Genomic DNA, 25,748 nt, shown 5'->3' with positions numbered 1-25,748 from the left:
GGAGCTTAATCTTAAGGGATCCAGATAGAACACCTAGATACAAAAGTTGAATAAGATTTTAAAGCTTATCTCTAGAAGAGAGCTTAATCTTAAGGAATCTAGATAGAACACCTTGATACCTAAGTTGAATAAGCTTTTAAAGATTATCTTCAAAACATAGCTTAATCATATGGGATCCAGATAGAACACCTAGATACCTAAGTTGAATAAGCTTTTAAATATTATCTCCAAAATAGAGCTTAATCTTAAGGGAACTAGATAGAACATCTAGATACCTAAGCATAAAATATAATAAGACCCAATCATGAGTCATAGAATCATCCTCATAATGAGGCTTGATCTTGAGGAATCAAGATTTAGACTATCATGATACCTATCAATCAAACTTTGACTAGAAATGTTATAAGGTTGATTAGTGGATCAAAAGATGAGATAGATGAAAAAGATGTAATCATCTTGCCCCCTCAGGAATGAAATCAAAAGATGACACACCAAAAATATGATGTGAAGTAGTATATTGAGAGATATAGAAGAAATTCAAGAGCCAATAGAATATAAAAGAGATCAGAATGATCAGAAAAAAATTTGGGGTCAATTTAGCATGATTTCAAGGTCTAGAAGACCAAGTTTGACCAAAAGTTGACTAAATTTTATCATATTTGACTTGAGTTGACTTTTCCTAGAATAAATTGTAAAAATTTGAAGGATTTTGAGTTGAAAAGGTTCTAAGAGTCGCAAAGTATCAGAAAAATCTGGACTTCACAAGCATTCAATAGTGTTGGTCCCAAAATTTTAAAATGCATTTTTGAGCTACTTAAATGTGTCAGATTTCGAGTTCAATCCTAAATATGGATTCAGAGCACTCAAATTAGCTACGGGGTAATTTTTGCACAAATTGATGCACTTTTAAAAATTAGGTCAAAACCTATATAAGGGCCCAATGGGTCATTTTCAAATCATTTGTGCTTTTTTTCTTTAGTGAAGAAGAGAGCTCTAAGAGGAAAATGGTAGTTCTTGTGCAGATGCATCATTTTGAGTGCTCCTGACAACACAACTAGCCAACAGACTATGGACCTCTGGTGATCTGATGAACGGATCTAGACTATTTGTAGTAATGAATGCTTAGTAAAATCAAATTAAATAAATCACAACTTAGCAGAAGTCTTATTACATGCATACATAAATGAAATTATGCATCAAAACTTAAGAATTTAAGGTGAAATAAATAGAATTGAAAGAGAAGAAGATAGAGAGTGCAAACAAAGTTTGATTTCGGAGTTCGCCACAAATGTGACTACATCTCCGGGTCGGCTCCAATAGAGTATGACCGATCCAATTATTCTCCAAAATCAATTACAAATGCACCAAGACTTATTCCCTTAAACACATCAACATAGCATGCCCTCGACGTGCAGAATAGTCTTCAAAAATCTCTTAAACATTCTCCTGTTCTCACCACTTGAATGCCTTTCCAAAGCCTACTACCCCCATTTTATACATCAAATTTAGCCAAAAATGGGCTAAAACAATTAACAAACATAATCCCCTATTTTGATTACATATTTTCGAATTTGCCCCTTTTACCATTATCTTGTTATGATCTCATACCAAAATTAAGGGTTTGTTTTCAACAAATACCCTTAATTAACTAAGATTGGGCGGATTTGTTATGCATAGATAACAACTCTTCTCTTAATATTCCATATGCCATAAATAGCCCATTGGTTGGCCTTAATTTTAGGAGGCCAATGGTTAGGAGTTCAACTCCCATTATCTCATTCCTTTAATTCGAATTAAATATCCATTTTAATTTTAATTTGAATGTTTTCCCTCTCTTTATGATTTTGTGACATCATGCTGATGTCACCATTTTAAACTTTTGCCTCCAAAATTCAAATTGCCATAACTTCTTCATACGAGCTCCGTTTTTAACGAAACGAACACCGTTGGAAAGCTCTCATCAGGCTCTTTATTTTGAAATACATTGTTGACCACTTTCGAGATGGTCTGATTTTGCCTCTTATCTAGCCCTCTGGTTTGCCCATTGACCAAAACTTTGACCGAGCGTAACTTCTCCATTCGAATTCCATTTTTGTCCATTCAAGTTGCATTGGAATCAGGACGCTGAGATCTTTCTCATGGTGTAGATTTTGGAGAGAAATGAGACACTTCAATTTTCACTGAAAATATCCATTGGATCATCTGGTGAGTAATCAACAATCCCTCTTTGCATTTAATTTTTCATGCATTTTGATGTGTTTTTGGACTTTTTTGCATGTTTTTAAATTAGGTCTATCAGTCCTCACGTGAGAGTTTCATTCTTCACATAGACCCAATCTCTCTTTGCATGAAGATACAGTAGCCCAATGTTTCTTAGCATGCACCAGTGGGGAATCTCACCCGGGAGGTACCCACCTCTCAAGCAAGATGTGTCGAATTTTGGGTGCATCGTGCCTATTGTCTCATCATTTCTCATGTGATAATGTGTTTTCTTGCATGAAGACATGAAATCTCGTGCAAGAATGCACTTTCTAATGCAAAGAATTGTTGTCCTTTTCAGCATATTAACTTCAAATTTTGTCATTTTGTTGGATTTTTGAGCAGCGACTAACCATTTTCCTATCGTAATTGGTCATGTGTGTAGGTTTTCTTCAATGACATTGCATTTAGGTCTCACTATTTTCCTTATGGAGCTCTGTTGTGAAGTTTAGACGATGCTAACATGGTGCACATCAATAGATTGGGGTTATTGTATCTATACCAGATCCCAACAATGCTGGTGAATCATGGCCTATTGACTACATTAGTGGATTGTTTTCATTCCAAAATGAACACCTTCCACCTACCATAGGGAGAGATGACCATCACCCTTGAGGACATCTAAAGGATTTTTCACATACCCTTCCATAGGTTGAGGGTTATGAATGATACATTGCCGATAGTGGGTATAGAGGCCCTAGGGACCATCTTCCAAAGGGACTTGGCGATAGAGAAAGAAATCACATGTGATGATCTCATCCATACATATGGCCCTACTCATAGGTTGGCCTCAATTTTGGTAATTTTCATCAATTATTTCTTAGTACCAGACAAAGGGCAACATGGGTTGGAGTGTAGTTAGGGTGTGATGTTGTAGAGGATGTTAGATGTTATAGAGAGATTTAGGTGGGGATAGTGCATGCTCACTCATATGTTTCACAATATGCATGAGATTGTCTATCATGAGTGGAAGAGTATGGCCATCGGTGTCTATGTGTTACGGATCTAGGCATGGGAGCACCTGCCAATTAGTAGACCCATTTTTTAGGATGCATGGGAGCTCATGGAGTCATATATTTGTAAATATAGGGGCCACCTTACCCAAAAATGGTTTGGGGAAGATTAAGCACTAGAGGGAACATCTCGATGACCTAGTCTCCATTGTATGGCAACCTTAGAGAGAGAATGAGGACTGGGATGATGCTCCTTAGGAGTTGAGCCAGACGTTTGCATTGCAACCACTATTAGGCCAAGCTATATAGATCACAGAGAGATTTACCATCACCCATGTATGGCAATAGTATGGGCAGCCTTAGGAAATTAGCTAGGAGTATTGCTCATATGCTTGATTGGTGAGTGATCTAGAACAGGGGTGGTCAACTAGATTGGACCCAAGGAGGTCAATGATTGATGTGTGCAACCTAGTTGCAATGGGGCTATCTACCAAATACAATAGGTGTTAGGATGATGCCTACCTACCAAGAATATTTTGTTAGCCATCCCTTCCGACAATTTATAGATCTATTAGGGATGGCAACTCCCAAACTAGAGGCACCTTAGCAGGCACCCATATAGGGTCTAGTATAGCTGCCAATATAACAGCTAGCACAATAGCCACCACAAGGATTGCCACAATAGGTGAGACACTACATGAGGTAGGTACAAATTCCCCTTGACAGATGGGGTCAAATCCAACTGCTAGTGGTAGTGGGGCAGAGCAGGCTTAGTGGCAGAGACCACACACAGAAGAGTAGATGCCAACTAAGTAGTAGGCTCTGATATTAGATGAGGAAATGTAGGACCAGCTTGTTGGAAGGCTTGAGGATGCATTGAGGAGATCTATAAAGTGCATAGAGAAAGCCTCTCAGCGATTAGGAGAGTTACAGATACAGATGGTCGTATGAGATATGTAGATAGTGAAGCGAGATCATAAGATCTTGAGCTTATGAGAGGAGTTGTAGGAAGCTAAGAGGGGGGTAGAGTAGCTATAGAATGAGGCCCATTTATAGGCAGCCTAAGTGCCCTATTACTTTGCAACTTAATCCACAGTGGTGCCCGATGACGCTCAGTAGGTACCTAGGTATTCTCAATATGCATGAGAGTGAGGGGGTGCATGACCACCAACGAAACTAGATATGTTTTCACCTCTTCCTCCTCCTCCACTACAAGGTGAGGGTACTAGATAGAGCTAGACCTAATGTATTTTTACCTTCAAGCTTTGATTCTGGCTATGTATTGATTGGTATGCCAACACCAATTTGTATCATTTTTTATCAACAGTGCTTGAGTAGCACCCATTTTTTGTACTAACATATTCATTAATACTAATATAAATATAAATATATATATATATATATATATATATATATATATATATATATATATATATATATATATATATATATATATATATATATATATATATATATATATATATATATATATATGAGATTTTGAGTCAAGTATCCTATGTACATGGCATTTTCAGTGTTTATCTTTTAATTTGATGCACATGAGATATTTATGTTATAATTATGAGATACAAAACATGATGTGATGTATGGATGCATATTTTATTTGATTTGTACATTTAGTGTAGATGAAATGAATTTATGGATTTATGGATGAAATGCACAGGTAAATGGACTAACATCTCATGTAGTGTTTCATGTTTTTTCTTGATAGTGACATGTATTCCATCAAGGAGTGAGAGGATGAACCAAAGAATTGAATGCTTGTGCAGCCATGAAGATTCATGATACTTGGAAGAGACCAATAATCCCTTGTCATGAAAGACTAAAGTAAATTTGATATCAAATCATGTGCTTAGCCAAGTGAAGTATGCAATGCCAACCTATGCTAGATGCAACCTTAAACTAGATGCAACCCTAAGTCTGGATACCAAGCGTCAACAATTATCATCACTAAGCATATAATGAAACCCTAGATGTCATGCAATCCCCACTAACATTGCAATCTATTCTAGTTTTGTAAGGATTAAATGTAAGCATTTGAGGCACAAGAAGCTAGAATGACCAAAACATTTATCCCATTTAATGTAGCAAGTTAACATAAGCATCAAAGCATAAATGCTAGGATGACTAGAATGTTGGTTATGTGCAGACACACCACACACACAAGAGATCCATTTTATGCTATGTATTTAGTAAGTATCCTATTTGAAATGACTCTTGCATTCATAACCTAAGATAAAAGTGTGTTAGATATACTAGGCAGTGACCTATACATTCACTTAGTAGGATGAGTATCAATATTTATTATAGAATGAAGAGTTTACTCCAACAAGAAAGGAGAAGAACCAATGTTATTAGTTTACCCATATAATATTATTTGTGGTACACACGACCATCTAATACAAGATGGAGGCTCTTATAGTGGACACTCCTCTTATAGGGATGTTTTGGATATTTTGGAACTAAACCACAAATAGAAAGAAAAGAAAAGATCATGCCCCCAGTCATTGCTTCTCTAGTAAAAAATGACATCATCGAGTTGCTCAAGGAGACATGATGAAGAAAAAGTGAAACAAACAAATAAAATTCTTAGCATATCCAAACAAGTATATCATTTTGAGTTTTTATGTTATAGGATTGATGTCAAGTGTCCGGTCTAGAACATGGATGAAAGAAATCTCTTTAGTAGGGTGACGACATTAGATAGACATAGTCAAAATGACTGGTGACTAAAGTCAAAGAGGAATCTTCAAGGTGAAGAACCTAAGTAGAACTGAGTGATAGTAGATGGACATAGCTAGAATAATTGGTGACTAACACAAGAGAGATCTTCCATAAAGGAATCTCAAAAAGTGACACAAGTGATAGTAGACTAATGCAGTTGAAACAACTAGTGACTATTGTGAAAGAGATTCTTTGAGGAGAATATCAAAAAGTAGTGACCCTAGTGATAGTAGGAAAATGTAGCCAAAATAACTGCTGACTATCGTGAAAGAGATTCTATGAGAAGGATTTTGACAAAGAGTGCCACTAACAATTGTGTGCAGATGTAGTTAGAACAATTGGTGATTATCGTGAAAGAGATTCTATGACACTGAAGGGCAGTGCCCCTGAGTTGTGACAAGATTCAATCCAAGGATATGTGTGTGAAAAAGAAAGAAACTAATGCGAGAAAGCAACTATACATCTAAATGCAAAAGATACATTACAAGATGGAGAATTGGGAACAAGAGGCACATGTTTGTTAGGTTTTCACCTTCTTGGAAGAGCTTCTATATTTTTGTTACCATGATGCCTGTTTCTAGGTTTTCATCAATGGCACTTTTCTTGTTTTTTATTTTTTTTGTACTTTTCTCTTATTTTGATTTTTGTGTATTACCAAGGCATCTATCACTAGGTTTTCCCTAGGGTAATGATTTTTTCAGGACTTTTTGCAATTTTTAATTTTTTTTTAGGACATTTAGATCTATATAGAGAGCTTTTGATATCAAATCAACTATAGAACTACTTCAGTTGGAGACTGTTGAAGGGCTCCTTGAGCACTTCTCCCTCATCTTAGAAAGCTGGTAAGCACCAAATTTGAATACTATAGTGACTATGTAAGGACCAAGCCAGTTTGGTTTGAACTTCCCTTTTTGGACCCATTGTTGTTGATTCTTAGCATTTTCTCTCAGGATGAAATCACCTAGTTGGAAGTCATGTGGCTTAACTTTCTTATTGTAGCTTTTGGACATTTAGTGTTGATAAGCTCAAAGATGATCGCATGCCACTTATCGATGTTCATCTAGTGGTACTAGCTCTCGAAGCTGATATATTCTATAATCCTCATCCATGATGAGGCCTTTTATATAGATTCTTAGAGTAGCAATCTCAACCTCTATTAGAAGCATATCATATACTCCATAAACCAAAGCAAAGGGTGTTGTACCCATTGGAGTCCTAATACTTGTTCTGTATGCCCATAGAGCTAGATTAATTTGAAGGTGCTAGTCCCTTCTAGATTTACTAACTGTGTGATGCAATATCTTGAGGATCACCTTGTTGGATGCCTCTAAATGGCCATTACCCTGGGGGTAATAGATAGAAGACCAATGTTACATGATTTTGAATCTTTTGCATAGTTCCTTGAGGTCTTTATTTTTAAACTATCCTCCATTTTCAATAATGATGGAAGATGGTACACCATAACTATATATGATGTAGTTTGTGATAAAAAGAGCTATAGTTTTTCCATTTTCTATTGTGAGAGGTGTATATGAGCAATGTTAGTATGCTAATAGAAACCAAATTTAAATAAAGCTTCTACAAACTAAACAAAATTCATAAACTTCAAGATAGACTAAGATGAGCTCTCAATTGAGAATATGAGCCATTAATGGGCTCTCTCAATAAGAAGCTCTCTTGTTGACTGGCTTTGTCTAAATAGATAGGATGTATGCTCAAGCTTTTATGCTTCAAAAAGGGCTTCAAATGGAGTTGGAATTTGGGTGTGAGTGTATGGTTTTGATGTAAAATGGCTTCTTAAAATGGCATTATGACTTTACTTCATGGATTGTGTTGTTTTGTAAAGGGAAAGGATTCAATTTATAGGAAAGAGGCTTGAGGGATTAAGGGCTAAGATGCAAGGATGGGAAAAAGCTCATGGAGGGCTCAGATTGCATGAGAGGAGAGCACATGGATTGTGCTTCCTTACAGCCAATTAGGGAGTGAGACATGTCACAGGGTGAGAGGATGGAGGAAAGGGGAAGGATGAGTCAACAAAGGAGGCTCAAGGGATAAAATCTTCATAAAGACCCTCATAATGGCTTGTAAGAGCAATAAAAGGGCTTGGAAGAGTCATTTATGTCCTAGTGGGCTTCATAAAATTTTATGGTTGAGATATTTTGAGGGAGATGAGAGCAATTTTGACTTGGGCTTGATTAGGAAGGTTTTAAGCTTGCTTAGGATTGTACAAATGATTAGAGGATGGTTTAGGATGGTTTAGGATTAGCTTAGGGATAGGCAAGTGGATGGCATTTAATGAGGGTGGGTGAAGGAGGAGATATTTGTTAACTTTGGCTTGGGTTAGTAAGTTTTAAACCATGTTTAGGGAATGTGACAAGGTTAGGAGGGGATTAGGATTAGATTTAAAGACATCTTCTAGAAGAGTCTAGACTTTGGATGAGGATAAAGACTTTCTAGAATAGTCTAGAACTTCCTAGGATGAGGATGAAGACTTTCTAGAAGAGTCTAGAACTTCTTAGGATGAGGATAAATTAGATGTTTAGGAAATAAATAAAGTTTTGTTTATTTCAAGGGTTTGGGTTGAGGAGATATTTATTAAAAATTTTTAATAAACATGAGGGTTAATATTTAATCTTAATTAAATATTTTGAGTTGGGATTAGGGGTAAGAAATGATGGGATTAGCCTTTAATCAAAATTAAAGAAGGATTAGAAGATTTTGTAAGAGGTTAGTGGTCTTAAGGAAATTGGCCAAGTTTTGGGCAAAAAAGAAATTTTTTATTTATTTTGGGTTTTTTGGTCAATTTATTAATTAAATAATTAATAAATAAGGAAATAATGTTTAAATAAAATTTAAAGATTTTTGGGAGGGATTCCTTAATTAAATATTTTTAATTAAGATAAAGGGTTTTAATGGCATAAAAATAAATTAATTTATTAAATAATTAATTAATTAAATAATTAATTAATTAATAAATGATGATGTCATCAGGAATTTTTGAGAAAATAAAAATACTTTATTTTCTAAAGCTTTTTTGGTGTCTACAAGAGGTACTGCCTCTACCCACTTCATGAAATAGTTTTTAGTGGTAATAATGAACTTATGTCGATTAGAAGAAGATGGGTGAATCTAACCCACAAGATTGAAGGCCCATTATTGAAATGGCCACAATGTGGTAGATTAAATCAACTCCCTAGTTGGAGCATGAATTAGATTCCCATGGAGCTGGCATTTTTTGCAGGACTTGGTGTACTTGATTGCCTATTGCTCCATATTTGGCTAATAGTAACTAGCTCTAATAAGTTTGTGAGTTAGTGTCAAGCCATTTGAGTGAGATCTTCAAATACCCTTGTGAACATCAATTAAAGCTTGTTTGGACTCTTTGGGTTCTAAACACCTAATGAGTGTTCCATCGAGACCTCTCCTAAACAAGTCATCAACAATAATGACATACCGTGAAGCATTATGAATAAAGTGATTCTTTTCATTTCAAGTTAGACCATTAGGAATTGTTTGGTCATAGAGATAGGAGTAGATGTGTTGGTAGCAAGATGAATCTTGTCCTACAATAGAATAGATAATCCTAGAATCAAGAGTATCATAGGTAGGGTAGAGTAACACTTCCACCAAGAACTCATGTTGGAGATCATTTTTAGGCATTTTTAGTAAGGATGCTATAGTAGCCATGCCATCAGCTAGTTTTTTATCTACTTGAGGAATTTGCTAGAAGGTGATGTGAGCAAAACATTTCTTCATGTCATCAATCATGCATTTGTAAGGGATCAATTTCTCATCCTTTGTCTGATACACATCATTAACTTGGTTAATTATGAGCTGAGAGTCCCCACAAATATTTAACTGATCCACTTTCCATTTAGGTTCAATCTTCATGCCATCAATTAAAGCCTTGTATTCTGCAATGTTATTTGTACAAGGAAATAGAATCTTGTATGCTTTAGGCAATGACTATCTCTATGGTGTTATGAAGAGTAACCCAACACCAAATCGCTATTGTGTGAAGGACCCATCGAAGAACATTACCCATGTTTGGTGTGTGAGCATGAGAATTGACTCATCTAAAAAATCAATGTTTAGTGGGAGAAGACTCTACATCGGTGCATTTGCTAGCTGATCCACAATTTCTTGTCTCTTGATAGTCTTTTGTTGAACATATTGAATGTCAAATTCACTAAGTATCATGACCCACTTAGCCAATCTTCCGGTTAGAGCTGTCTTGCTAAGAAAATACTTTAGTGGGTCAATTTTAGCCACTAGTCATGTTATGTGAGCAAGCATGTAGTGTCTCAACTTTGGGAAGCAAAGACAATTGCCAAGCAAGATTTCTCAATGATGTTGTAATTCATCTTATAAGAGATCAGTTTGTGACTCAAATAGTAAATTTCTCTTTCTTTATTATTGTTTTCCTCTTGAGCTAATAAGATACCCAGAGATGTTTTAGTTGCTGAGATGTACAAAATTAGAGGCCTCCCATAGATAGGAGGCTTCAAGATTGGTGAATTATTAAGATATTGTTTTATCTATATCAAACTTTTCTCACAATCTTGACTCTAGTTATATTTCACACCCTTATGTAGGGTCTTTGTAAAAGGTTGTTATCTATTCACTAGCTGTGAGATGAACTTGGGAAAAGATTGGAGTCTTCCTTGTAGACCTCTCATATGGCTAATATTATGAGGTGGAGGCATATCCATAATTGCTTGAACTTTCTCTAGATCCACCTCGATTCCTTTTGTAGACACAATATATCCTAGTAGTTTCCTTGTTCTAATGCCAAATGCACATTTTTGAGGATTAAGCCTAAGACTAAATTTTTCCATGCCATCTAGGATAGGCTCCAAATCTTGTAGATGAGTATTTTGTTTTTTGCTCTTGACCAAGATATCATCCACATAGTCCTCCATGGTCTTATGCATCATATCATGGAAAATTGTAGTGACTGCTCTATGATATGTAGCATCAACATTATTCAAGCCAAATGGAATTATGTTCCAATAGAAGGTTCCCAAGAATTCTTTTCATAATCTTCTAGCATAATTTTGATCTGATTATAACTAGAAAACCCATTCATGAGTGAGTACATCTCATAACCTATTGTCATGTCCATTATCATATCAATGCTAGGAAGTGGAAAATCATCCTTAGGACATGCTAAGTTGAGATCATGGAAGTCAGTACAAACTCTAATAGATTTTTCATGCTTGGAGACTAGAAAAATGTTGGATATCCATTCAACATGATCAATAGAATGAATGAAACTAGCTTTCAAAAGCTTCTCCAGTTCAGCTTTGATGAGTAATGCAACACGAGGATGAATGTTTTAAGCTTTTGTTTAACTAGTTAAATGCCTAGTGTGATGGACAAATGATGGATACTATCATTAGGATTTGGTCTAAGCATGTCAAAATATGTCCACACAAATTTTATCTTCTTCTCTTGGAAGAAGGTAATGAATTCCTCTTTTTCTTCTAGAGATAGTGACAATGCTAGATGTATCATGTGAGGATGTTCTACTATGCCCAGGTGGATCAGCTATGTTGGATCTATCAACAATAATGATATCTCCTAAGAGTTACTTGGAAATGCATCAAATATCTCATGTGTAGGTGCCTTAGAGATATTTTCACCCTTTGATGCATCTTTTATTTTTACATTTTTGGGTTCTGACACTGCCACAATGTCATTTTCAGCATCGAACCTTCTATTTTTTTCTTTTTAATTGTATGACTAAGATATTTGATGTCATCTCTAGTCATGTTGATGCTTTGTTTTTTGGTGGAAGACATTACTATTTTTATAGTGTTCAAGTAGCAGGCAAGAGCATAGTCATTCTAGAATATGGGGGCTTCACTAGATGTATTAGAATTCTAGTCTATAAGCTCGAGATATGTGAGTGAAAGAGTAGTGGTAGGTTCGATTGCATTCATAGTATATTTATTAAATGCTTGGACCAAAAATTTGAGACCTAGAGCACCTTCATCCAAAAGTGTGTTCAAATGCCTTTGAGTACTAACATCATCAACTAAAGACTCAAGGACACTAGTTGAGTTGGACCCATCCAACCTAACCCTATATGCTTCACCCACTTTGAGTTGGTTTTCATAGACATGAACTTGGGCAATTTATTTATCAATAGTTGCTTCTAAAAGGGAATCAAATTTATATTCCTTACAATTAGTGTTGCATGGAGATAGGCTATAGAATTCCCCAATAGTGATAGGGACATACTCTCCATCATCTAGATTTTTACATAGGTACTCAACATGTAATGCCTAACTAGACTTTCCCAATTTTGAGTGAGCATAGTGTGGATCAATATTGTCCTTAGAAGAATCACTAGTACCATCCATACTGCTAACATGTGGCACAAAGTCATCTAGCTCAGCAAATAATTTAGCAAGATCATGAGGAATAGGATAAGGATAACGATCCTCATCATTAGAATTATCTTCTTGAGTATCTAACTCAGCTTGTGACTTATTTCCAAATGAACCCTCAGGCTCTTGTATGAATTTGTTAACCCCTAAATGGAAGGGAACCTTCTTAAAGCCTAGACTAGATGTATCTCTATTTCTTTGAGCTATTACTTTGATAGGATCAACTAGACCATTTTTATTGCATCTAATAGGACCAATTCCCTTATAGCCAAAGTGCTTTATGAGTCTAAGACCAAGGTCATATTTCTTAAGAGTGATCTCATGAGCTTGTTCTGTGAGGTCAACTAGAGTCTCCTCTTTGTACAGCCACATAGAAATGGATCTATTTTCACTTTCATCCTCTAAGGGGACTATAGCCTTGACAAAAGTGTCATTATACTTGGTTTTAGGTGTCAACATAAATAGCTTATTTGCCTCATATGGTTTCCCATAATGATGAGGAGACTCAGGAAGAGATGTTAATGATAGCACTGGTTCCATGTGGTATTCACCCATGCTAGTTTCTTTCATCTTGAATGTTTGCTCAATTTTCTATAGCTTGTTATCATGATAATCAATAGATTCCCTATTAGTAGGTACAAAATTGTAAGCAGCTTTCAGCATATTATAGGTATAGCTAGTAGTTGTAGGGATAGTGACTTTAGAGCCATGAAATATGAATTTTATGCATTGATGGTATGTGGATGGCACAATGCACATCTCATGTATCCATGGCCTTCCTAGTAGAATATTGTAAGCTAAGGGAATGTCAAGGACCTGACAAATGACATCCCTTTCTACAAGATCGACATAGAGAGAAAATACCACAAGAGCTAGAGACTTTTTCTTGACTTTATCATATGCTTTGATAGTGATCTTGTGATGAGGATCAATAGAGTCCTTAGAATAATCTAATTTCCTAAGAAGAGTAGTGCAGACAATGTTCAGCCCAACACCATTATCAATGAGTACCCAACATGCACATATCTAATGTATCATGACCTTAATGTGTAGAGGTTGATTGTGTGGGTGACTCAATGAATTATCATCCTCCTCGGAGAAGGACATATCTCAAACTTGCCCAAGAGGGAGCTAAGCTACCACATCATTTCAATGTGAAAAAAATCAACACACTTGAAGAGGAAACTAAGACTTCCAAACTTTGAAAACAACTAAAAATCATGCAAGACCAACTAGCTCAGATGATGCATGAAAAAGATAAACCCGCAAAAATATAAACCTTAGATGCTCTTTGTCTATTTCCATTTGAAAAAAGCATAGACATGCCTCATTTTCCAAGAGGAGTAGATTTATCTAAGTATGAAAAATACTTTGTAACTACCGATCCCTAAGATTATTTATAGGAATTTGGTGCCTTGTCTATGGAATTTACGCATAATCATACATATCTTAGGCATTTATTGCCAAGAAGTCTAGGTGGTCAGGTTATGGAGTGGTTTTCACACTTGCCTCCTAGTATCAAAATGTTTGATTAAATTGACAACTTATTTTTCCAGTAGTATTCTCACAACTTTCAATAGCTTGCTAACATCTTAGATTTGTGTAATCTTAAGAAAAAGGTTGGGGAACCTTTCCTTGTATTCCTTTATAGGTGGAGACAACTTTATACCAAATATTCATGCAAGATTCCTAAAATGGAAAAGCTTGACATCTTCACTGATAATCTCCTACCCAATTTTGGGTATATAGTCCAACTTCAAGGTCCATGCACCTTTGAGGACATGGTCACACAAGCTATCTGCATAGAGAAATTCATGGTCAAGAAGGGAAATATTACCCTTGAGAAGGACATAAAATAAGGATCCACCTCTAACAAGGACAAACCCAAGTACATCAACAAGAACTGAGAAATTGTACATGATGGGGTTGTTGACAATGTCACTCCTAAACCTGCTAAGGTAGCCTTTAATCTCATAGATGGTTTCAATGCAGCCAAGAATGTTGAGAAACCTCCTCCTGACAACAAGACATCTAAAAATAGATTTAGAAACTCATGGGCTACAAGTCCTAAGTGAGAATATACACCTCTAGGTGAACCTTTAGATGTGGTTTACAAGACCTTGCTACAAAACAAGCTCATTTCACCATTGGACAAATCTCTCCCTTATGATCCACAACCACACCCACCATGGTGGAATGAAACTACATTCTACAAGTACCACCAAGATAAGGGGCACAAAACTAGCAATTGCATAAACTTGTATCATAAAGTCTAGGACATGATCAATGATGGTGATATTGTGGTAGACAAACATAACAAGAACTCAAATCATAAGGCTTTCAAGGAGCCCTTCCCATCTTATGAAAAAGGAGAGAGATTAAAACCAAAATCTAACAAAAAGGTCAACTATACATACTCTAATGACAACAATGTGATCAACACAATTGAACCTATTGATTTTGAGTATCGTGACATTATTACCATCAAGGGTAAGCAAGATAGCAATAAATCCAAGAAACCATTTGTCTTGAGGGGCCCTACTTCCCACACAACTAACAATACATCCTCACAATATTGTGCCAACACTATTATGCATTCCAGCACCAAGTTGGTATGCAAAGGCCCTGCGCCTTCTACACCTGATATTGAATAGCATAGAGATAAAACTCTAGCTGGTCCATCTAGTAGAGGTGCAAAAATGACAACAAATTCAATAACCACTAGCTATAGTGTTCTCAATCAATTAAAAAGAACTAATTCTCAAATCACAATCTTTGAGCTACTTAAAATCTCAACTATCCATAGGCAGATTCTTGACAAAGCCCTCACTGAGGAAAATGTTCCTCAAGATCTTGATCTTGAGTGATTTCAATCTATGGTAGGTCACCTAACCTTGCCTTACTATATGTCCTTCTTTGAGGAGGATGATAATTCATTGAGTCACCCACACAATCAACCTCTACACATTGTGGTCATGATACACCAGATACATGTTCATCAGGTACTCATCAATAATGGTGATGGGTTGAACATTATCTTCGCTGCTTTTCTTAGACAATTAGATTATTCTAAAGACTCTATTGATCCTTTTCACAAGATCTCTATCAAAACATATGATGAAGTCAAGTGAAAATCTCTAGGTCTTGTGGTGTTGCCCCTCCACATTGGTCCTATAAAAAGGGATGTCACTTGTCAGGTCCTCAACATTCCCTTAGCTTACAATATTCTGCTAGAAAGGCCATGGATACATGAGATGTGCATTGTGCCATTGACATACCATCAATGCATAAAATTCCCATTTCATGGCTCTGAAGTCACTATCCTTGTAAGTACTAGCTATACCTACAATATGTTGAAAGTTGTTGAGAATTTTGTACCTACTAACAAGGAATCTATTAATTATCATGATAACAAGTTGATAGAAACTAGCATGGGTGAATACCACATCGAACTAGTGTTGTCATTATCATCTCTTCCAAAGTCTCCTCATCATTATAGGAGACCATCTAAGGCAAAGAAACCATTTGCATTGACACCTCAAACCAAGTATAATGGAACTTTTGTCAAGGCTACAGTCCCCTTAGATGATGAAAGTAAAAATAGAGCCATAGCTATGTGGATTTACAAAGAGGAGACTCCAATTGACCTCATAGAAAAAGCTCATGAGATCACTCCTAAGAAATATGGCCCTAATCTTAGACTCTTGAAAATCTTTTTCTATAAGGGAATTGATCCTATTGGATATAATAACAATGGTCTGGTTGATCCTATCAAAGCAATAGCTTGAAGAAATAGAGATATATCTGGTCTAGGCTTTAAGAAGGTTCCCTCCCATTTAGGGGTTAAAAAATTAATACCATAGCCTAAGGATTCATCCAAAAATGAGTCACAAGCTATGTCAGATACTCAAGAAGATAATTCTAATGATGAGGATCCTTATCCTTATCCTATTCCTCAGGATCTTGCTAAATTTTTTTTCTAAACCAGATGACTTCGTGCTACATGTCAACACTATGGATGGTACTAGTGATTCTTCTAAGGACAATATTCATCCACACTATGCTCATTCAAAATAGGGAGAGTCTAGTTAGGCGTTACATGTTGAGTACCTATGTAAAAATCTAGATGATGAAGTAGAGTATGTCTCTATCATTATTGGGGAATTCTTTATAGCTTGCCGACATGTAGCACTGATTCTAAGGAATATAAATATGATTCCCTTTTAGAAGTAACTATAGATAAAGACATTGACCAAATTTATGTCTATGAAAACCAACTCAAAGTGGGTGAAGCATCTAGGGCTAGGTCAGATAGGTCCAATCCAACTAGTGTCCTAGAATCTTTGGTTAATTATGTTAGTACTCAAAGGAATTCAAAAACACTTGTGGACGAAGCTACTCTAGCTCTCAAATTGGTAGTCCAACCATTTAATAACAATACTATGAATTCAATTGAACCTGCCATTACTCTTTCACTCACATATCTCGAGCTTATAGACTGGAATTCTTATACATCTAGCTAAGTAACCACATTCTAGAATGACTATGCTCCTACCTACTACTTGAATGCTGTCGAACCACTAATTTCTTCCACCAATGAAGAAAGCATCAACATGAGTGAAGTTGACATCAAATATCTTAGTAATACAATTTAAAATAATAAAAAGGTTTGATGCTGAAAAGCACATTGTGGTAGTGTCAAAACCCAAAAAAGTAAAAATAAAAGATGCATCCAAGGGTGGAAACCTCTCTAAGGTGGCTACAAATGAGATATTTGTTGCACTTACAAGTTAATTTCAGGAGATATCATTAGTTTTGATAGAGCCAACATAGCCAATCAACATGGGCACAAAAGAACATCCTCACATGATATATCTGGCACAGTCACTATCTCTAGAAGGAAAACAAGAATTCATTGCCTCCTTCTGAGAGAAGAAGATAAACTTTGTATGGACATATTCTGACATTCTAGGACTAGATCTTGATCTCATTATGCATCATTTGTCCATCACACTAGGCATTAAACTAGTTTTAAAAAAAACTTCAAAAAATGCATCCTCATGTTGCATTGCTCATTAAAATTGAACTAGAGAAGCTTGTGAAAGTTGGTTCCATTCCTTCTATTGATTACACTAAATGGATATCCAACATTTTTCCAGTCTCCAAGAACTAAAAACCTATAAGAGTTTGTACTGACTTCCATGATCTCAACTTAGCATGTTCTAAGGATGATTTTCCACTTTCCAACATTGATACGATAGTGGACATGACAATAGGATATGAGATGTACTCACACATGGATAGGTTTTCTAGCTATAGTCAGATCAAAATTGTGCCAGAAGATTAGGAAAAGAGTGCTTTTACATGTACATGAGGAACCTTTTTTTGGAACCTAATTACATTTAGCTTGAAAAATACTAGTGCTACATATCAGAGAATAATCACTACAATTTTCCATGATATGATGCATAAGACCATTGAGGATTACATAGATGATACCTTGGTTAAGAGCGCAAAATGCAATACTCATCTGCAAGATTTGGGGCCTACCCTAGATCCCATTGAAAAATTCAATCTCTGGCTTAATCCTAAGAAATACATATTTGGCATCACATTAGGGAAACTACTAGGATATATTGTGTCTACAAAAGGAATTGAGGTGGATCTAGAGAAATTTCAAGAAATTATGGATATGCCTCCACCCTGTAATATCAACTAGATGAGAGGTGTACAAGGAAGACTCCAATATATTCATAGGTTCATCTCATAGCTAGTGGATAGATCACAACCTTTTACAATGACTCTACATAAGGGTGTGAAGTATAAGTGGAGTCAAGATTACGAGCCAAGTTTACTCATTTATTATTTATCCAAGGTCCAGATGTGGGGGTGGGGGGGAGGGGAGGCTAAATTAGTTATCCAAGGTTTAGATGTATAAATAAGGCTTTTCATAGCTTAGTCAATACATAAAACATTATTCATGATTCATGCATCCATAAGATTATACAATCACTTAAAACTTGTAGGTTACTATCAAATCAACTTGCAGAAATGTAAAATGTAAAACATAACAAATTCATCAACACACTTGACACAATGATTTACATGAAAACCTAATTTGTGAAAAACCACTAGTAACATGCTACTCTTTTCACTCTTCTGAAGTGATTCCCTTTGAAAGGCCAACCCTATTAAAGGTTACAATACACACTATCAAATGTGACCCTATTAAAAGATTTCAATCACCTTGTTAGGAGTGAGCCTTCTTAGAGGACTTTAGACCATTCACTTGGAATGTCAACTGGTTAAAGGATTTACAAATGACTTTTAGGTCAACCTTAATCAAAAGGATTTACACTAAACTGATACAATTTTTAGAGAGTAATAGTAAGGCTTTGATTGGATACAACTTACAACTTCATTTGTAGATTATAGATCATTGTTCAGTCCTCAATTTTGCTTGGCCTTCATACTTTGTAGCTCTGTTATCTTATTCACCCTTCAAGAATTCATCTCCTTAAGCCTTCTTATTTAACATGCCATTTTAGACTCTTCTCTTAGGTCACTAGATAAAGCAAAACCCTTGACTCTTTTTCTTCCATAGGTTCTCGCACATGACAACCTTGCTTCATGACTAGCCATTCCTATAATTAGGAAATTAAGATATTTTTCTTCTCATTTTTCATCATCCAATTTAGGGTTTGGATGGATTAGGTAGGATGCAATGTATCTACCCCATATTTCATATCTCTTTTGGAAACTTCTCCTATCCACTTTGAATTTTCCTAAAAATGGTTTACCTAGAATTCTATGCCATTAGCTCATCAACCTTATCTTCCACTTAGTTCACATAATGCAAGAAAAAGAACTTATTGGCTCAAATTCATTGAATTTGTGATCTTTTAAAAAATGTAGTGGCTTGGTATTATCAAGCTTCTAATGCTTGACACATGGTATGTTGCTCAGTATCTACTATGAAATTACTTGGCATGAACTAAAGTTTACTGGTGCTCAGCATCAACTAAACTTTACTTAGCATCCACTTTTTTTCTTGACATACACTAGAATGAAGATTTACTTGGCTCTAACTAATTTTTTTCTTAGCTTTCTTTGTCTTTGCTTAGCACCTACCATCCACTCTATTGGTGTTTTGAAACAACATGGTTCCAAATTACCCTGATGAGAACAAGATACATCTAGGGGTAGCTACTTCTCATCTTCAACATACCCTTTCAAACACCATGCTAACTATAAGGCTAGACCCTTCCTGTACTTTAGCCTCTAAAAATCCTAGGCAAGTGTACCTTAGATTCTTTTATATGGTACTAGTGCTAAAACATATTCTTGAATCTTGAAAAAGCAGATAGAAAACCTAAATCTTCTAACATTTATGCAAGGATATTAGACATGGAATAGCTAATAACATGACCGAAGAACTTGATAAGCTAAGTGAGAGTATCACATTTTAGTTCTTCAACATTTAAAGGGAAAAGAATTTGGTTAATGATGTTGATTTCAACAAAACATGACATGAACAGCATAACATTGTGATGTTGTAGGTGATCAGTGCCTTATCTATTGGATAATCACACAAAACCCTAACACACATCCCTAAAAGTCATTGACATATCCCATACATTAGGACTTCCTAATCTATCTATTCACCTTGTGAATCAAACATCTACATCTTTCTGAACCTCATATTCAATGTATCCCTTCATGAAATCTTCAATCCCATGATGATGAATCAAGCGTTTACATAACTCCTTGAGTCATAAGAAAAATAAATCAACATATACAACCAATAGATTGCAATTGAGTTTCATACCCTTTGTTTACAAAACATAAAAGATCACAAACAACATGAATGGGAGACACGAGATTAGAATGAAGATTAACTTGGTGTTGCATTTTCATTCATTTCTTTGAAACAAATACAATAATATGCATGAAAATGAAATGTAAAATTTCCTAACAGATCATAACTATTTGTATGCTTATTTCTTGCTTTTCATTACAATAGAAAATGTTGAAGAATATGGCAGAATCATAGCTTTGGATCCAACAATGTGTTCTCACACTAAAAATTTCCAACATAGTATCATAGGAGTGAGAAATTTCTCCAAAAGTGGAACCTATGGTCTCATAGTGAAAATTGTCAACCCTTACAATGAATGAGAAAGAGAAAGATATAGAAGAAGAATGGAATCCTAAATCTAATCTCAAAATGACATGTGTCCACTTGAATATCTAATCTTTGTTTTTATAAAACCTATTACATCTTTCTATCCATGAAATCTAATTTGGTTTTCATCATTTTTTGTAACAACCCAAAATATCTCTTCCTTGATGATGAAAAACCCTTCTTCTACTAAAATATCCAAAAAGCATCATGAAATATTGATGATGCTTTGATTCAACTGACTAGGAGGTGACAAATTTGGCCATAATGTTAGTCTTAGATTGGTTTTGACATTTGAGTGTCAAAACGCTTAACTAATTCTCAAGTCAATGTCGAGTATAATATAGAAGCCAAGCTACAGTGTATGCCAAGTCAAAAAATTCATAGGTGCCAAGTGAACTTCAGGTGCTAAGCAATCTTTAGGTGCCAAGTAGAGTTAAAGTGACAAGAAAGGTATAGATGTTGAGTCACTATAGATTTCAAGTAGAGTATAAGTGTTGAGCAATATAGAATTACTATAGGATCTGAGTGAGTTACTTTTCCTATATGTGTCTAGCATTAGTAACTAGTATGTATCGAGTAACACAAAATCAACATATGAGTTTATGCCTTCACAAACTTAGATGCAAACCATTTTTGGAGCCGAGATGGGATGAATCTCAAAGGATCTTGAAGATAAGAATGAATCTTTCACATTACCTATGTAATCAGCATGCAACCAATAAGAAAAATGTAGAAGGCATGCAACCAATAGAAAAAGTACAAGAAATGAGCAGAAAATGAAAATTTAATATTGATGATAGATTCATACCTAACCCTAAGTCTTCAAAATCTTTAAAAGGAGAGTGAAACCCCATTATATAAGTGGATGAGTGAAGTGTATGGGTGAATTATAGAAAAATCCAAAGTGGAGTTTGAAAGACTTAGTGAAGAATGGAGTAGCAATGCAGAGTCCATTTGATGAAGAACAAAGTATCAAAACTTCTAAGAGTGACATATGAGATTAAGTAAGGATCAAAGTGATAGAGTAGAACAATGATCTAGAATTAGCAATTGAAGATTGCAAATCTATCAGGTCAAAAGGCTTTCTAATATTCTCTAGTAATTGTATTAAATACGGAAATCCTATGGACTTAGGTTGACCTAGCAACCATTTGTAAATACTTTAATAGGGTGGCATTCCAAGTGAATGTACAAAATTCCTTCAACCAAGCCTACTTTTAGCAAGGTAGTGAAATCCTTTAACCAGGTCACTTTTAACAGAGTGTAAAGTCTTTAACAAGATAGGTCTTTCACAAGGCAGACCATTGGAAGTGGTCAAACATTGTAACCTTGAACAATTACACATTGCTACAGTGATATTTTGTGGGTTTCATCCCCACCCTAGTTTTACCTTCTCACTTTTGGAGGGTTTCTGGTCACCAAATTTGTGTGTTCTCTATTTTCATGCATGTCTTTACTTTCATGTTTATTAGATAAATTTGATGCATGTGAATGGTTTTAGTTAAAAGGATTTGAAAAGGTTAAAATTATTTACTTTTGATTCACCGCCCCACCCCCCTCAAAAGTAAATCTTCCCACTTGTTAATTTCAACAATTAGTATCAAAGAGAAGTTCTTGCAAGGAGAAGCCTTACAACTTGGAGAAAAGATCTGGAAATGGAATTCTACAAACTTGGGAAGATCATAGAGAATCATGCAATTGACATACAACTTTCTCTACATGCCTTGGAAGAAGCTAGAAGAGAACTGAAGAAATCCTTAAAAGGAAGAAAAGAGATTTCCATATCTAAGAATGACACATAGTACAAGGAGATTGACACCTCAAATCTATTTTCAAATGGAGATTCCAAAGAGTTTGATGTAGCAATAGTAGACCTGATGGAGAAAAACAAAGCTTAAGTGGAAGAAATCAGAATACTCAAGCTTGAACAAGAATCACAAGCCATGATGCTTTGTGAGGTAACTGAATAGAAGAAAAGAGCCATTGAAGACAAGGCTATGCTAGAAGAAGACAAGAGAAATCTTGCCAATAGACTAGAACAAAAGTCAATTGAGCTTGCAAGAATCTCAAACATGTAGCTAGACACCCTAAGTTAGATGATGAATGCACATCATGAACTAAATGTCAAGGATATTGAGATCTCTACACTAAAGATGCAAAATGAACAACTAAAAAATGACTTGAAAAGAAAGAAGGAGATTGTAGAAAGCTTCAACAAACCAAATGAGGTAATCAAGTACTTTGAGCAGCTACTAAAATCACCAAGGGCTAGTAATGATACTTACGGACTAGGTTACATCAACACTAAACAAGGAGAGTCTTCCAAGACTAAGAAAGAAAGGAGTAATAAAGGTAAGAACACTAAACCTACTTGTCATTTCTATGGTAAAAAGGGACATACTTCTAATGTATGTAGGAGTAAGAATGCCCATCATCATGAAAAGCCTTAAAATGCAAGTTATTGTCATAAGTGCAAAAAGAAATGACATCAAGCACATAAATGCGAGACTAGGACTATCAAAACACCAAAATTTGAAGGTTACTACTACAATTGCAAGAAGTATGGACATAGAGCTTTTGAGTGCACATCAAATCAAGAAACAAGGAAAGGTAACCATGGTCATCACTACAATTGGGACTGCAACACCAGGTATAGCTTTAATTACTATCAAGAATATAGACACATTCCTAAAAATTGCATAAGGACACATTTTAGAGGGAACTATAGTAGATGGTTGAGCCAAACCACATGTTTTAGTTGCTTGAAGACTAGTCATATCAGCATGAATTACTTGACAAAGTCAAAGGTATCCAGCTCAAAGAATGACCAAGGTAAAGAGAAGGTATATTTTGAATACATCAAAGGAGAAATGAACAAGACATGGAAAAAGAAAGATGGGAGTCGCACATCAAATGAAGGGATCACTTTACCTAATAGGTCACTTTATCAAACTAAGCAAGAGAAGGTATAAGGGATTGATTTACAAAGTTTCATCATGCATCAATTCCTAGAAAAGAAAATAATAAAAAGAATAGATCAACATGAACAAAGATGCAAAGTTAAAAATTAAAGAGATCACAAGTGTTACCGAGTTTCCCTCAAATGCTAAGTAAAATTTAGTGCAAGCCAAGTTGATTGTCAAGACCATAGGAGCCAAATGATTGGTAGGAGCTGAGTTGGTAGAGGAAGCTAAATGAAGAAGAAATTTTAGGTGAAGTTGAGTAAGTAATACTCCTATAGAAGTTGAGTGGTGAAAAGGCAATGGAAGTTGAGTGGATAGTTGTAAATGTAATGAGCATTAAATGTGATGGAAATAGGTAATACTATAGTATTTTCATTCATTTTTCTTCATTAACAATGAAGAGAAAAGTAAAAAATGAGCGCTGAATGAATCCAAAGTAGAGAATCCAATGTATACAAAGATTTCAATAGCATTCCAAGCATGATTCCATCAATTTTAAGGTATTTATGACTATGCCAAGCTATGTAGTTTCTTGTTTTCTTTGTGTTGAAACCCTAGATTGTGTAAAATGGCATCTAGCTCTAGAAAAACTGAGGAGAAGGAATCATTTGAAGTATAATCAGTATAAAAAGAGGTTAGACAACCTAATTTTCATCCAATTCTAGCGGTTACATACAAGAATGACCTAGCAGGAGCCCTTTCCATCATACCCCCAAAGGTTGTAATGGTTCAAGACATAAGGGAATTTTATAACTGTAAAATTGGAGCTATAGGTGACATGGAAATGAGGGAGGCATATGAAAAATTGTTTGAAAATGCAGTGTTGAAGGAAGAGTACAAAATTGTTGAGAGGAAGGGCTTAATACATGCCCTAGAATTCCCTATAGTGTTTAAGACATAATGGATTAGACTAATGTTGAGCCAAATGCATGATGGTAGTTTATGGTTGGAGGGCAGCCCCGTAAATATCACAAAGAGGATTGTACATAGAGTGACAAGGTACCCAACCCTAGATCAGCCAAAGAAACTTAGAAATGATTCTAAGGAGGCAATTGAGAAGAACATGAGTGCAAAATGGAATAAGAGAGGGATGACACTTGACACAATCCAAGACCCTCTAGTTGACTTTGTTGTTAGGGTCATTGCAAACAAATTCTACCAGTCTAGGAGACTCAACAATGTTCCTTTTATTGCAATAGATGTAGGATACAAACTTGTGAATAAGGATCATACATATAATCTTGCAGAGCTGCAACTACAATAGATCAATGAAAATATAGCAACAATCAGGAGAACAAAGTGAGCCCAATGCAAATTTGGTGCAATTTTGATATGTATTTTCTTTTATGTTCAAAATGAATTCCCTTATTTTGGAAAAGTGGCATGGAAAAATGATAGGTCAATCATAGCTCAAGTCAATGAATACATAGAGTAGATGGGAGCTAATTTTGAGACCTTGATGACTAGTTATTTTGAGGATTTTCAGAAATCAATGAAGCAAGGGCTTAGAATTCCAGTTTCTTTAGTAGAGAAACAAGTAAATGATGTATGTATTCTTGTAGATATAGAATATACATATAAACAAGTGGTCATACCAAGAGTGAGATGGTTGAGACCTCTTGGGTATGAGATAAACATAGATGAAGCATTTGCAGCAATAACTACATTATTGGCAAAAGAAATTGACAAGGATGCACCACATTTTGGAACCTATGATATGGTGAGATCCAAAGTTGATATGGAGGTGAAGACTACCTCCAATTTGAAGAAGAAGTACAAGCTTGTTAAGAAGTTCAAAGCCAAATTTGGGGAAGACACTATAGAAGAAGTAGAGGAAGAAGGTGAAGATGTCAAGGGTGATGAAGAAGAGCAAGATCAAGGTCCACTTGCCCTAAACCAAGGTATGGGAAAGCATGTAGATAAAGAAGAAGGTGTCGAGCAAGAAGCACCAAAGGTTGAGCTAAAGAAAAGAAAAGCTCAAAAGCAGCCAGTTTCCTAGCCCAAAGGGAAGAAGAAGAAACTTAGAAAGCCAAGCCTAGCCAAGCCAACTACAAGAGTTGACACCAAGGCTACAACACAAGTGGTAAAGGTGCAGAAAAAATAGAAGGTAACAAAACAAGGAGGACCTGTAGACCAGAAAAAGAGAAGAAAGTGTGTTGCACCTCCAAAATTAGATGAAGAGAGAATAGAGTCTGATGAAGAACAATTTAGATTGGTAAGAAGCTCTACCACATCTAAATTGGAAAAT

The sequence above is a fragment of the Cupressus sempervirens genome, chromosome 7, assembly GCF_028749045.1.
Source record: "Cupressus sempervirens isolate cs-2001-9-10 chromosome 7, ASM2874904v1, whole genome shotgun sequence".
Taxonomy (NCBI): Eukaryota; Viridiplantae; Streptophyta; class Pinopsida; order Cupressales; family Cupressaceae; genus Cupressus; species Cupressus sempervirens.
The sequence above is the reverse complement of the archived record's forward strand: the minus strand, read 5'-3'. Positions refer to the sequence as shown.